Source organism: Eupeodes corollae, chromosome 3, assembly GCF_945859685.1.
Source record: "Eupeodes corollae chromosome 3, idEupCoro1.1, whole genome shotgun sequence".
Lineage (NCBI taxonomy): Eukaryota > Metazoa > Arthropoda > Insecta > Diptera > Syrphidae > Eupeodes > Eupeodes corollae.
Genome location: NC_079149.1, coordinates 13,800,541 through 13,814,745, shown reverse-complemented (window position 1 = coordinate 13,814,745; position 14,205 = coordinate 13,800,541).

Below are 14,205 nucleotides of genomic sequence, written 5' to 3'. Positions count from 1 at the left end.
GTAAACGTGAGTTGCATTTTCGAGATTTGAGAAAATGAAAGTTTTGTTCCTGTCGTGGTGAGCTGTATCTGTCGATTGAATATTGTGCATATTGTTAATTATTCCTCTTACAAATTTTGTTTGTTGTGAGAACTTCGATGGAGCAAACATATCGCCTGGTAGTTTAAGTGTAGTTCCGTACACGAGTTCTGCTGGTGTTGAATTTATAACAGGTTTAAATGTAGAACAAAGTCTACAAATTTGTTTATGTCATGGTCCATCTTGCTCCAGACGAAACGTTGTTTTATAATGTGTGATGTAGCTTTTTTCCAGGATGTGCAATGTTATGAAACTAAGAGATGACTTCTAGGCGGCAAGCATGTGGGACGAATGGGCATGCTGCTGAGACGGAAACATCGCAGATGACTGTTCAGTGGCTTTGAGGAAGTTGAATTGATTTGAGCTGGAGTGATGTTGTACTTAATCTTGATACTTGATTTTTGTTGATTAGCGATTTCCTCGTAGTCAATTGGTTCATCCGAGCTTATATAAAGAGCCTTGGAGAAAGAGTATCTGCTGTAATATTGTCAGTGCCAGCTGAAATCGAAATGGCGAATCTGTCTGGGCGATGCATTGTTGGCTTTGCTGGTAAATGCGAAGATAAGTGGCTAGTGGTCCGTTGCTACGGTAAAGTCACGTCCTTCGAGTAAATATCTGAAGTGTTTAATGGCTGAGTATACTGCAAACAGTTCACAATCGTATGTACTGTACTTGGTTTGAGCCTTGCTGAACTTTTTTGAAAAAAATGCTAGTGGTTGATGTGAGTTCTCGACAGCTTGATATATCACTGCTCCCATTGCGATGTCACTTGCGTCTGTACATAGAATTATATTTGCTTCGGGAACTGGATGTGCAAGAATCGTAGCATTAATGAGGTCGTTTTTACATTTTTGGAAAAAACCGGTTGTTTCTTCATTCCAGGAGATAGGTGTTCGATCAGTTTTTTTGTTCCATTTAAAAGCGCAATTAACAATAAAAATTTAGCATAGCTAGAAACCGTTTGAGTTCGCAAGCGAACTTGGGGAGCGGAAATGATTTGATGACTTCGATTTTTTCAGGCCTTGACTTAAGACCATCTGAATTGATGAGATGTCCCAAAAACTCTATCACCGACTGATCGAAAACGCATTTTTATGGATTTATTGTTAGCTTAAATTGTCGAAGCCAATCGAATACCAAGCGGATGTGCTGCTCGTGCTGTTGTAGAGTCTTCGAGGCGATGCAAATGTCGTCGATGTAACAAAAGACAAAATCAAGACCACGGAGAGTTTTACGATGTCCATCTCAGGAGATAGGTGCAAATGGCGTGGATCTTCAGTTTGGCGGTGGTGTCGATGATTAAAGAATTTTTAATATCTACCAGAAGATTAAAATGGTGCAAGAAATCTGCGCTCCAATCCAAACGACGTCGAAGTCCGATGTCCAGAGTAAGTCTGACGTGTCCGTATGTATCGATTATAGATATATCATCACCAGTATCGATCAAAAATTGGCGTTTTGAGTTACGGTCTTGGATAAAAAGACGGCTACTCGACCTCAATTTTGTTGATGTGTCGTCAAGTTCTTTTAAAGCTGATGTTGCTGTTGATGTGGATGTGGGCTTGAATGTTGGACGAGGTATAGGTATGTCGACAGCATTTTGTTTCGATGCTGCCGACAAAACTAGTTTTTTTGGTACATCTCGTTGTAACTGCACGGGGTGTCACGTTTCCTCACCTGTGAGCCATATCGTCTGTGAAACCAAAAGATGTTTTTGACATGAGTTTGGTGTAGCTGTGATGTTTTTGGTTGGTTATTTTGACTGTGCGTTTGAGCGTGGGATCGGGAACGATGGTCGTGCATTTCGTCGACTTTTGCTTCGATGCGAACTAGTGTTTTTTATAATTGTTTGACCCGATCTTCTATTGATTTGTTGTTGTTGAAATTCACAGCTTGTACTTGTTGGTTTTCACTTGTTTGTACAGCATCAACTGAGTTAATCCGAACCGCGTCGATAATTTCATCAGCTATGGAGGCGAGTTGTTCCATTGAAGTGTCTGGGTTGCTTTTGGAAACGCCCGCAATCACTGCTCTTGCCGAAATTAGAAGTCGTTGCATCCAGAAATCCTTGATGAGGTGTTGGTCGTATGTGACGTCAGTGCGTTTGAGTTGTGAGAGCATATGGCTTGGTTCGTTGTCACCTAACTGTATTCCAGATGTAAGTTGTTCGAGTCTGACCATTGGAGATGCTGAAAACTTATTAATTATGGAACGTCGTAGTGCTTCATACTTGCCTCCATCAGGAGGATTTTTCACGACTTCGTAAACTTGTTCGTGAAGGCGTTCATCCATGTACATCACGGCAATGTTGAATTTAACCTGGTCACGTTGCTTTTGGTTCATTTTACCGAAGCCATGAATCCTGAAAAATGCTTCCAAACGAGTAAACGATGATTCAATGTTGTGTGTTGAGTATCCTTGCAGCTGTGTAACTTTAACTCGTGGTGCAAATTCGCTGATGCTCATCCTCGTTTTTGGGTAGATCACCGGTTTTCGTATTCGGCATGTTTTTTAGAAGTGTTGATGCTGTTCAATTAAAAATTATTTCAAATCGATTTTGCAAACGATGCAAAAGAATTGAAATATGAAATTTAGCTTGATGCTTGCGTGTTAATTTGATTTCGGGGTCACTAAATGTAGATGTTTATATTTTCACGATTCTACAAAGTAAAAATACGTGTCTGGTTAGTTTCTTTAATTTTTCTAGAATGTTCGTTTATTTAAAATTAAAAGCTATTTACAAGGGTTCTCAACATTCAAACATAAAAATAAAGAATTATTAAATCAGGGATGGTTTGTTAGATTAGATTGTTTTCTTGATTGATAGATGTCGTGGAGTCGCCACAAGCTAAATAAAAATTTAAATGCTACATAAACTGAACGACCCAAAAATTTAAAAAAAAATTAAGTTTGTCATTAATAGAACATGCTGCAGATAAAATTATAAGGATTTATTGTTAAATGAAAGAAATCTCATTATAACCTCAAATTTATAAATTTGACGTTTCCTGGGCGCACTGTAACTAATTTATATTTCAAAAAAATAAATATATACAAAATTATCAAAAAATTATTGCATCCAAGGCAAATAAAAGAAAAACTTTCCTAACTTAATAATCCGATATCAATAAAAGCTGTCAGAATGACATTTTTGGAGCTGTCAAATATAATTACCAAATTTTTATTCAGAGTTAGGGTTTTACACTTTTACCCTTTTGCAACCATAAAAGATCTAAGGCGCAAAGCTAAGGACACCAATGTTGTTGTTTTCTATTCAAAAACGTTTTGTTTATTAATAATTGGATGATGTTGTTTGATAGACCATCATCCAATATTCAAAACGTTGGCAATCGTCTAATTATTTAAAAATATAGAAAATTGGGTGTTTATAGTCGGACAATTTTTTTAATGAAAATTTGCCGACGATTGACTGCTTATACATATATTTTCTGTCACTTTTGACAGATAAAATTGGGTGTTTGCTTCGTTTGTAGGATATTGGAAAATATTGACATATCTTCCAATCGTGTAAACTTATTGTTGAATGTATATCAACATTTGAATTAAGTGGTACCAGTTGCAAATAAAAACATTTATTTGGTTTTAACAAAGGCCCCGGTGTCAGAGGGAATTAGTACCGCAAATTGCAACAAAAATTGAATCATTTTTATCCACACAGATAAACGGTCAATATTAAGTTAGGATTAACGCAATGACAGTTTTATTTTTCTGAAATAAATGTCAAAATAATAGAACTCAACTGTTGAAAGCTCATTTCATTTTGCAATTGGGATGACAAGTCCTAACTTTTAATGAATTATCAGGCTAATACAGCAAAAAACGTTTATTTCAAAATTACAAACTATGCCTCACAAACAATTTTTCCTGAAAATCTTATCCCTTAAATTTTAAAACACGAACAGGTAAGAAAACCGTAGAGTGAGGTTATTTAAAAAAAAAAAGTCTAAAGAGCCCTAACAACTTCAAATAGATTTGATTGATCCCCCGACGACGTGTTTTCGTTTACAATACCACACAATTTGGATCATCTTACTCCTTTTAAAAAAAAAAATCAACATAAACACAGTTAACTTTCAAAAACAATCTTAATCAGAGTAACTGGCCATGTTATCTTCAAAAACGTTTCCGCATTCTTCTTCCATTCTTAAAATCTTAAGTCCCCTTAGTTGAATAAATAATGCTTTTAACAAGCATTCATTTTTTATTAATCAAAAGAACTACAGTTTTGCTGTGTAAATTTTTAAAGTTGTTAAAGATTTGCAATAAACCCTTTTAGTGTAGGATAACACAACAGACGGAAGACCGAAGATGTCTAGAAATTTTCTTAGAATAAAGAAAACAAGGACGACATGAAGAAAGAGAAATGTATTTTTAATGACTCTCTGGATGGACAAAATGACGGAATTTGTTTTTTCCTTTATTTTCAAGTGATTCAATCTCAGTGGTTGTTATTTTGTTTGTTTTTAAAACAACTTTCACTCAACCTTTACCTCAACCTCTCAATCTCAACCCAAAAGTGAAGTGGTTGAAAAGAAGAGATTGTAATTTTTATTGTTTTTGTTTTTGTTTCATGAAGATGTAGAATCTCGGATTTTCAATTAATTTTTCATTTCAATTAGAATGTGAAATTAAGATAAAAGTTTCATTGTTTCTGGGAAATATAGGGTGTTATTTTTGAAAGGATAGACATTTAAGTTGGCAACACTATTTTAACTGGCTGCCATTTTGATAGCTGTCAAGTAATTTATTTTAAGTTTGGTTTCAGGTTTGCCATTTATCATGAATAGACTGACGTCTGAATTATGCTTCCAACTTGTGCAATTATTCTTTTTCATAAGACATTTTTCTTTAATGATGAAGTTTTTGGTTGAATTGATACGTCACTAAATATAGCTTCCGTATTTTGAGGGCTGTTAATCCTAAATTGAGAAAAGTTACATCCACAAAAACTAGCTGCTTAATGTGTTTTATTTGGATGAGGAGGGCAAAATCCCCATTTATTTGACATTGATTTTTTATTTTAGATTTAAAAGCTGTCACTTATTGTTTTTCTTCCATAGTTTACTGCTATTTTAATAAATTGTGCTAGTTGTTGCCAGTTTTTTCCATTTAAAATTGCTAGAAGATCAACTTCTTCTAAAATATTTTGTTGCCATATTTGTTGTCGGATTTCTGCCAGAATTGGACATTTTGCGATGAAATGAACTGTATTGCACATGAAGCAAATCAGAGCTGTCATTGCGGTGCGGTATGAAGTTTAAAGATAACAACTCTCCTCTGGCTCGGAACCGGAAAGACATTTGTTCACAGCTAAAATTGTCATTGAAATAGTTGCCTTGTCCTAAATCATATTGGAGTTTTGAATATATTTCTCAGTGAAGTGAGCTTCTCTCCTTCTCTATGTTGTCTTCCCTTGCTTTGTAATGGAGGTAAGTTACAGAGAAAAGGTTTCCACTCTGTAACATTTTTCAAAGTCGAGCTGAAAGGTATTTCGCACGAGTCTGCTAAATTTGTACATTCTTCAAACCATGAACTTTGGGATCTTATGACTGATACTGCAATCTTCCTAGCAATTTTTTCGGTGGGGCTGTTCATCAGTTTAACAATGTATTTGAAAGGTAATCTAAGTGATTTCAGGTACAGTGGTGATAACCCAGTTTCTATAAGAAGTATATAGTTTGGAGGAGTTTTTCAGTGGTCTCCGAAGGGCGCCAGCCCATGATTCTGAAGCAAACAACATGATGGACTGAGACGTTGTGGTAAACACTTGGTATTCGGTGCTGAATGAGAGATCCGAATTTCCGTAAATATTTTGCCATATTGTACCAACAGCGTTTTTAGAAGCCGATAGCTTTTTCTCATGGTGCTTTTCGGAATTCAGGTTGCTCGTTACAGTTAAACCAAGGTATTGGTATTCTTTTACATTTTCCATTAAATCTTCAACATAGTATCATTTTTCATTTGCAGCTAAAGGTCCAGTTCCTCTCCGAAAGACAGCAAGGTTCCACTTAAAGCAGTAATCCCTTAATTATTGATCATTAGCTGCAGGGACTCCTGTGATTGCGATAGCAGAACTAGGTCGTCTACATGCATAAGTATTTTAATAGGAAACCCATCGATTGTTATGCTACATGGAAATTCATTATTCAAATCTTGAATGTAAAGGCAAAATAGTGAAGGGCTGAGATTACAACCTTGTTTTAATTCAGCGAACGCAAGAAACCACTCTGACAAATTTTGCATCGAAAGCTGCTCGGAAATCGACAAAAAAGGTGTATAATTGTTTGCGTCTACGAAGATATAATTCAGCAATGTTCGTTGAGCTAAAGATGTGGTCCACTGTAGAATATCATTTCCTGAACCCAATTTGTACTGCACTGAAAAGTGCAGTGATTTTTAAGTGCTGATGCAGATAAAAGTGTTTTTGATCCAAACGTTTTTGCTCTCCAAAAATCCGAAGAATTTCTGCAGACAGCTATACTTCCTGCTTTTTTAATTCAAATAGTTTACTTTGTTGGCATTGCAAATAGCTTTGAAGGCTCTATTAGCAGTAATGTAGTCGGCTTTTAAGGAAATGGAATTGAAGTTTTGGTACAAGTTTAAAAACGCAAAGCTTTGCAGGGAACTGGATTAGCTTGATGTGTAATGCCTGTGGATGTTATGATGATCTTTAAAACCTCTATCGTCAAAATGTTATCCTTTATTCCTTGTACTGTCATATTTCGGTTTAAACTCATTTGATACGCTTCAACTCGATTTTTGTAAAATTTCAGTTTTGGAAGAAGGCAATATTGTGTTTCTAGTTCGTTTTCTGATTCTGAAGAGGTCAAAGTGGTGGGGGTAGGAGTATAACGGACTGTCCACCTCGAAATCATAAAGATAAACAGAAATGTCGTTCGGCATGAAAAGATAATTTATAACAGATTGGCCTGGATTGCAGATGATAGTCAGTTTACCTTCCTCATCGCTTTTTACTTGCGACATATAGGAACTATATGGCAAGTTTTGCATTCGTGCAAAATTTCGAACTCGAGATTTTAATCAAACTTGATATTACGATGGTAGAGAAGTCGAAAAAAGTGGGTCCCGCGATTCCGTCCGGTCGGTTTTGTCTGTCTGTCCACGCTCCTACAGCCTAAACCATTGGGTCGATTGAGTTCAAACTTGGAAGTTAAGGTTTTGAGCAGATTCACGTTAGGCGTTTTTTTCATTTTTTTTTTAAGATCAAAACTAACAGTGGCCACCATACAATTTTTTTGGTCAAAAAACGAAAATTCGAATTTTCTCAAAAACAAACCGATAGATTTTCTTTAAATTTTCTCTAAAATTTTATTTTTTAACTTGGCTTCTTTTAATAAGAAAAACAAATTTTTGTATTGCTCAGGAAAGGTACCGCTCATAGAACCGTTATTTTGTTTTTTAATTTTCTCAGCAATGTATAAACCGATTTCAATAATTTTTTTTCTGAATAAGCTCTTATATTGCTTTAACAATATTTTATTATCAAAAGTGCAATTTTTTATTTTTTGGATTTTTAAAAAAATATTGAATTTTATTTTTTCAAAATTCGATATCTCAAAAATGGGTCAAATTTTTTTTACGAAATTCAAACGCATAGCGTATATTAACAATCTCTAAACAATTGCGTACCAAAAATATTTTTAGAACAAAATTGAAAAATTTTATATATAAAAAATTAATTTAAAAAAAAACCGCTCTAACGATTTTCAAAAAAATAATTTAAAAAATCAACGGTTTTTTTATTTATAAAATGGCATTTAAATTTTTGAAGACAAACTTATTTTTCGGTCGAAATTTTGAATCTTAAAATAGTTTTTTTTTTTAATATTTTAACTGTGTATGAGCCCGAAAGAGCGCATTACTTTAACAAAATTGTAATTACATTCCTAGCTTTAATCTAAATTAGTGCATTTGGTACATATTTATGTATTTTTATAACTAAAATTATTGTAAACACCAACGATATGGACGCCCATGTAGCTCAACTCTATCGGATATGATATATTTAATCAACAATCTATTTTAAAGCATCTATCAAGAAGTATTATCTTGGTACCTTTGTACATGTGATTTTAAAATATTATTCTTTACGAATAAGGTTGTTTCACACATGATTTACTTGCCTTCGCCTTATAGTACAAGTTAAAGAAACGGGCCAGAAAGAGTATATGTAATTTCTATTAGAATCACTTTTTCAACGTATACATATTATACCTACTTATAAAGGTATTACGTACAACTTCTACAACTACTGCTTACGTGTCACTTCATAACTAAAATCCAAAGCGCACAAAAGCCTGACTGTAAACGAAACATAAATAGTAATTTCTTGTACCTGTTCGTATGCTTGTTATTTTTTTTAAAGTTTAACAAAATAAATAAACTGAACGTAAAAACTCCATGTTTGCGCTGAAAACTTGTAGTAAAGAAGGAATGTAGTATGTACCTTTAAGCTACCAATAACATTCCTTCATTATCACCATAAACATGTCCTTATCTATCTATCTGCATAAAGCTATGCACACCAATAAACTATTCTTTATTCGCTTTAGACATCTACCTGCTACCTAACTAATCAACCAATAGGCGATCGCTTTACAATTTAAACATTCATGATCTGCCTCTTTTTTATCTTACTTATTTTCCATCCTGGTTCTCCTAATATGAAGTTACAATAAAGCTCTATCTAAAGGAAAAAAGCTTTGAAGGAACGAGTTGAATCGCATCATAGCTTTATACATAATAGACACCATTTTTCATATACAAAGTTCGTACCCAAATAAAAGCAGATTTATGAATGTAAATAAAAACAAATATCGGTAAAAGATCCTAAACAGCTGACGTAAGCATCTATCATCCCCTTATTAGATACAATATTAAGCCATTTTGTTTTACTTGTTTCCCAGAAACAAAAACAAATTTCATCAACTTTCATATAGAAGCTCTTTATGTGAAAACATATGCAATTATAGACTCAAATAGAATGAAGGAAATTGTGTAGACTTTTAGGTCGAAAATTAACTATCTCCCTTATTCTGCTGGCTGCTTAAGGGAATGGAAATAATATTTTTCTCTCGCTTCCGCTGAATTTCTCCACTTTCGATACTACCGCCACACCAACGACTCGGCATCTGGTCGCCCTAAAAGGTTCTGCTCATGAGAGTACTATGGTTTTCATATACAAAGATCGTAAGGTTTATTTTGACAAATCCAATGGCATTTATATCTTTGAAGACAAACTTATTTTACACGTATATTTTTAAATCTTATATAAGTACTTTTTTAAACAGACTCTTAGCATACAGGAGCAAGTTCGTGCGACCCAGTCGTGCATTTTATTTGTGTACCGTTCATAATGGACAGATCGAAAGCATTTCCCATGTCCAAAATCATTTTACCCCAAGCGTTCAAATTTTTATCTCTGGATTTTCTTGCAAACTAAGGTTTTGCAAATGATACACACTGTTCTTGTCCGGTACGCGCATTTTATATAAAACTTAAAACTTAATTAAAAAAACCAAAACGGATTAAAATACTTAAGCTACTTAAAACTAACCGAAACCAATAATACTATTTAAATATACTTAACCTACTTAAAATCTAGAACAGTCACAGTAAGCTTTTTTTTGTGTACCAAAACTGGTTCTCCTGCCTCACCTTATCTCTTCGGTCCTTACCGGAAACAGTTCTACTGAAACGAAGGCACTCTGCTCCATCCAGTGCGAGGACGTCTCGACTGTAAAGGAGTCGCCTATCTTCAGTTTTACGGCTGACGTGGTAGATTAGCGGAACCCCCTCCCTATCCTGTATCAGCCCTCGATTGTCTGAATAGAGAAAAACTTCGTGCGGAATGTTGCCAATTAAACAAGCACTTTCGTAGTACTCATTGTTGGGGTAGTAAGCCCCAAAAATTAAGCTGTTAGTCGACGACATGGCTCTTGCAATGTGACATCTATCAAGCTTCAGCTTGATTCAGTTTATGTTGGCTCTGTTGTATAAAATCTGGTTGGAATATTAATGATTGTACTCCGACTCTGGTGTTCTGTGTAGTCCAAGGCAACGTCGCAGACATTGTCTCTCAAACACCCGAATCTTTTCCATTTGATATGGGGCAACGTTGAACCATACCGGGCACCCTTAGCCAATCATCGGCCGGATAAGGGCCATGTAGCAAATCACCTCTACCCTGCTGTCAAGACGGCTGCTAAAAAACAACCGTTTTGTCATTCACTCATATGTCTGTCGAAGTACAAGTACTGATCCAACCAGATGCCAAGGTACTTTACTAAACTTTTATTCGCCAGTTGCTGTCGATTTGGTCCAACTACCACTAGATTTTTCCAGTCTTTTCTCGTATCTCTTGAGGCTCCATACAGTGCAGTCCTGAACAGAATAGTTGATTTTCAACTTCCAGTCCTCTCAATATTGCTGAGTCTTGTCGAAGTCACCCTGCAAAAGTGTCTTGATATATTCAATTTTTGGGGCCGTTCTGCACGCAATTAGTTCGTTGGTGTACGTTATTTCCTGAGTCAGACTTGCTATCAGATCACTGGTGTAAATGCTGAATAAGCTCGCGAGTTAACCGCTCCCTGTCGAAGACCATTTTTAATATTCAAAGATTTTGGTAGATGTTACATTGCCAATTTTGACAATAAACCGTCTACCTTAAGCATGTCATAAAGCTCATACCACAGTGGTTTACTTATGCCAGTGTTATAATAAAAATGTCATTGAAAATTGGTCTTTCAGATTAGACTACTTCCGAGCCAGGCTTATAGTTCTATACCAGAAGCCACATTTAAATTATAATGCTAGAAGATTATTTTTCGAATAAAACATACATTTAATGCGAATTAAAAAAAAACTTCTTTTTCCAAGTTCAATGTTCTGTTTCTCTTAATAACACCCTTTATTTTCTAATCGGTGGTGTACAGATATTGGTGTTATTTCCCATTCTAAGAAAATCAATAGTTTAATTTTGGTTGCTCTCTGTTTGCTACCGATCTAAATTAATTAATTAAAATAACAAAATAAAATAGAGAACAGGAAAATGAATATTAAAATGCATAGTTAACACATTCATAATCATTTCTTTGTTTGAGGAAACATTATTTCGATCTCTTTGTCTAAAATCATTTTATAAATATTAAGAACAGGTGTTTCGTTTAATTTTTAAAGAATTTCACAAATTTAAACAAAAATAGCAAATATGATAATCCCTCTATTTAAATATTTAGGAATTAATCAAAACAAAATTAAATTAACATAGACATGAAAAACAAACAAAGAAAAAGAAAATAAAAAAGGGTGAATTTTCATATAACACATTAAAATTATGGGCATTAAAGTGAGAGAAAAGTAAACATTTGCGTTATGAAGTAACTTATACTTGACTCGAACTTGAATTTCTATATTCTACAGAATAAGGAACGATTTTAAGAAGCTTTTGAAGTCAAAAACATGGCTGGGGTGTATAACAGTGCAGGTCCTTCTCAACACACTTATTTCGAGGGTGAAAATTATTTTTCCAGCCACACAGACTTCCAAGAGATTAAAACACTTATTTATATTTTCACCGCAAATATTAAAGTCTGCACAATTAGGGTTTTGGTTTTGTTTTTCACTTTGAATCCTAGAGGGAGTTATAAATTATGAATATTTAGGGTCCTTGTTTAAACTACTCGTATAGTTGAGAGTCCAACATATTTTTGAAAACTTTATAGAATTTAATGTACAGATCTGAGTACCGCTATAGACAGACAAACATACCTTACCTACAATGATGTTGTACATCATGCGTTTATTACAACAGACAAAGTTTATATTCGACTCGGTTGGAATTATTATTTACAGGATGGAGTTTTGTATGCTGAGTCCTTTGATTCCGAGGACAAATTTCTGGGAAAGTTTTTTACGTGTTATAAAATTGCAGGGAAAATTCAATTGTTAATTTTTAAACTTTAAGTATATGTTTGCTGGAGTTCCATACTGCATTTTCAAAGTTAGATAAGAACAAATTTTCTACTCCCCCTTGGTTCAAATTAAATACTCATAATTTATTCTAAAAATATAACAATATTTAGTTTTCAATTTCCCTTACTCGTTACCTAGTTTATTTTGGTTAGTTCCCTAATTTTTATTTGCGACAAATAGGAACTATGTACATATGTATGTGTCAAGTTTTACATTACGATGGTTGAGAAAAAGTGGTCTCCCGATTCCATCCGTCTGCCTGTCCTCACTCCTACATCCCTAACCATTGCATTGGGTCGATTGAGTTCAAACTTGGAAATTAAGGTTTTTAAGATCAAAAATAACAGTAGACCCCATACAAAAGTACAAGCTCTCATATTTTCTAATTAATACTTGATGATCAAAAATGTCATCATTTTTGATTTTGATTTTTTAATAAAGAGTAAAATATTTTTTTCAAATTTCGATATAATGAAATCGGGTGAACATTTGTGTATGAAAATCAAATATAAATGTATATTAATATATTCTAAAAAACGCTCCTGTTTTAAATTTTTTAATTCAATAATACTTATTATTTTTTTATATATTAGCTAAGTTTGTCATGCATAATTTTAATTTTAAGATTCATTCGAAAACTAAGAGATAAAAAAAAGGAATAGTTTAGTTTGAAAATCTAGTTTTGTTAAATGTGTTTTTAGTCGAAAACAAATGTTTACTAATTTTAGTAGCATTTCTTAAATTTTCACAAGTTTGATGAATGAAATTAATTTAAGAGATATCAAGAACCGAACATCAATTTTTACCAAATTTGCGTAATATTTATTCAAGATTTCATTTTTTTATGAAAAAACGGACTGCTAGATTTTTATAAAAAAAATACTGCATATCGAAAACAATGTTTTCTGTGAAATAAAAAAGTTTGGAGACAATATTTTTAATTTTTGAAAAGCTATTTGAGTCGAAAATAAATTTTTACCAAGTTTTAGTATTTGTTATTTTAGGTTTTTATTTTTTGTGAAAAAAACTGTTAATAAAATTTTTCTTAAAATTTTACTGAATGCTGACAACAATATTTTTTAAAGGATAAGAGTAGTTTGAAGCCAATATCTCAAAGTTTTGCAACGATATTTGAGTCGAAAATCAATTTTTACCAACTTTTGTACAACTTTTTTTAGATTTTCAATTTTTTCTAATAAAACCGTTAATAAGATTTTTTTCAAAATTTTAGTGAATGTTGAGAACAATATTTTTTCAAAGAGTAAAGTTGTTTGAAGCCAATATCTCAAAGTTTTGCAAAGATATTTGAGTCGAAAATCAATTTTTACCAACTTTTGTACAACTTTTTTTAGATTTTCAATTTTTTCTAATAAAACCGTTAATAAGATTTTTTTCAAAATTTTAGTGAATGTTGAGAACAATATTTTTTCAAAGAGTAAAGTTGTTTGAAGCCAATATCTCAAAGTTTTGCAAAGATATTTGAGTCGAAAATCAATTTTTACCAACTTTTGTACAACTTTTTTTAGATTTTTAATTTTTTCTAATAAAACCGTTAATAAGATTTTTTTCAAAATTTTAGTGAATGTTGAGAACAATATTTTTTCAAAGAGTAAAGTTGTTTGAAGCCAATATCTCAAAGTTTTGCAAAGATATTTGAGTCGAAAATCAATTTTTACCACCATTTATAAACTTTTTTTCGGTTTTTAATTTTTTTGTTATAAAAACTGTCAAAATTTTATCAGATGTAATTTCCAAAAATATATTTGATTTGTATTACGTAACAATAAACTATATACAATTTAATTCAAGTCTCTAGCGTCATTGGTTCATGAGATATTTTGGTTTAACCAAAATTTTCACCTTTTTTTTAAACTGCTATGGTAAGAAAACCACCCACGCAATTTTCTTGAGAGCCCTTTCTGCATCTTTCTGCCTTATTATCTGTATAGTAAAATTTATTTGAAGTCGATATCTCTTCTTTTTTTTATATTATACGCACACTCAAGGGGATATGAATACCCTTATCATGATTAATCACAGTGCGAGCAATTAAGAAGGGAGGATAGGATTAAAAGGAGATGCCGATGCACATTGGTTCTGAATGTCTGCACA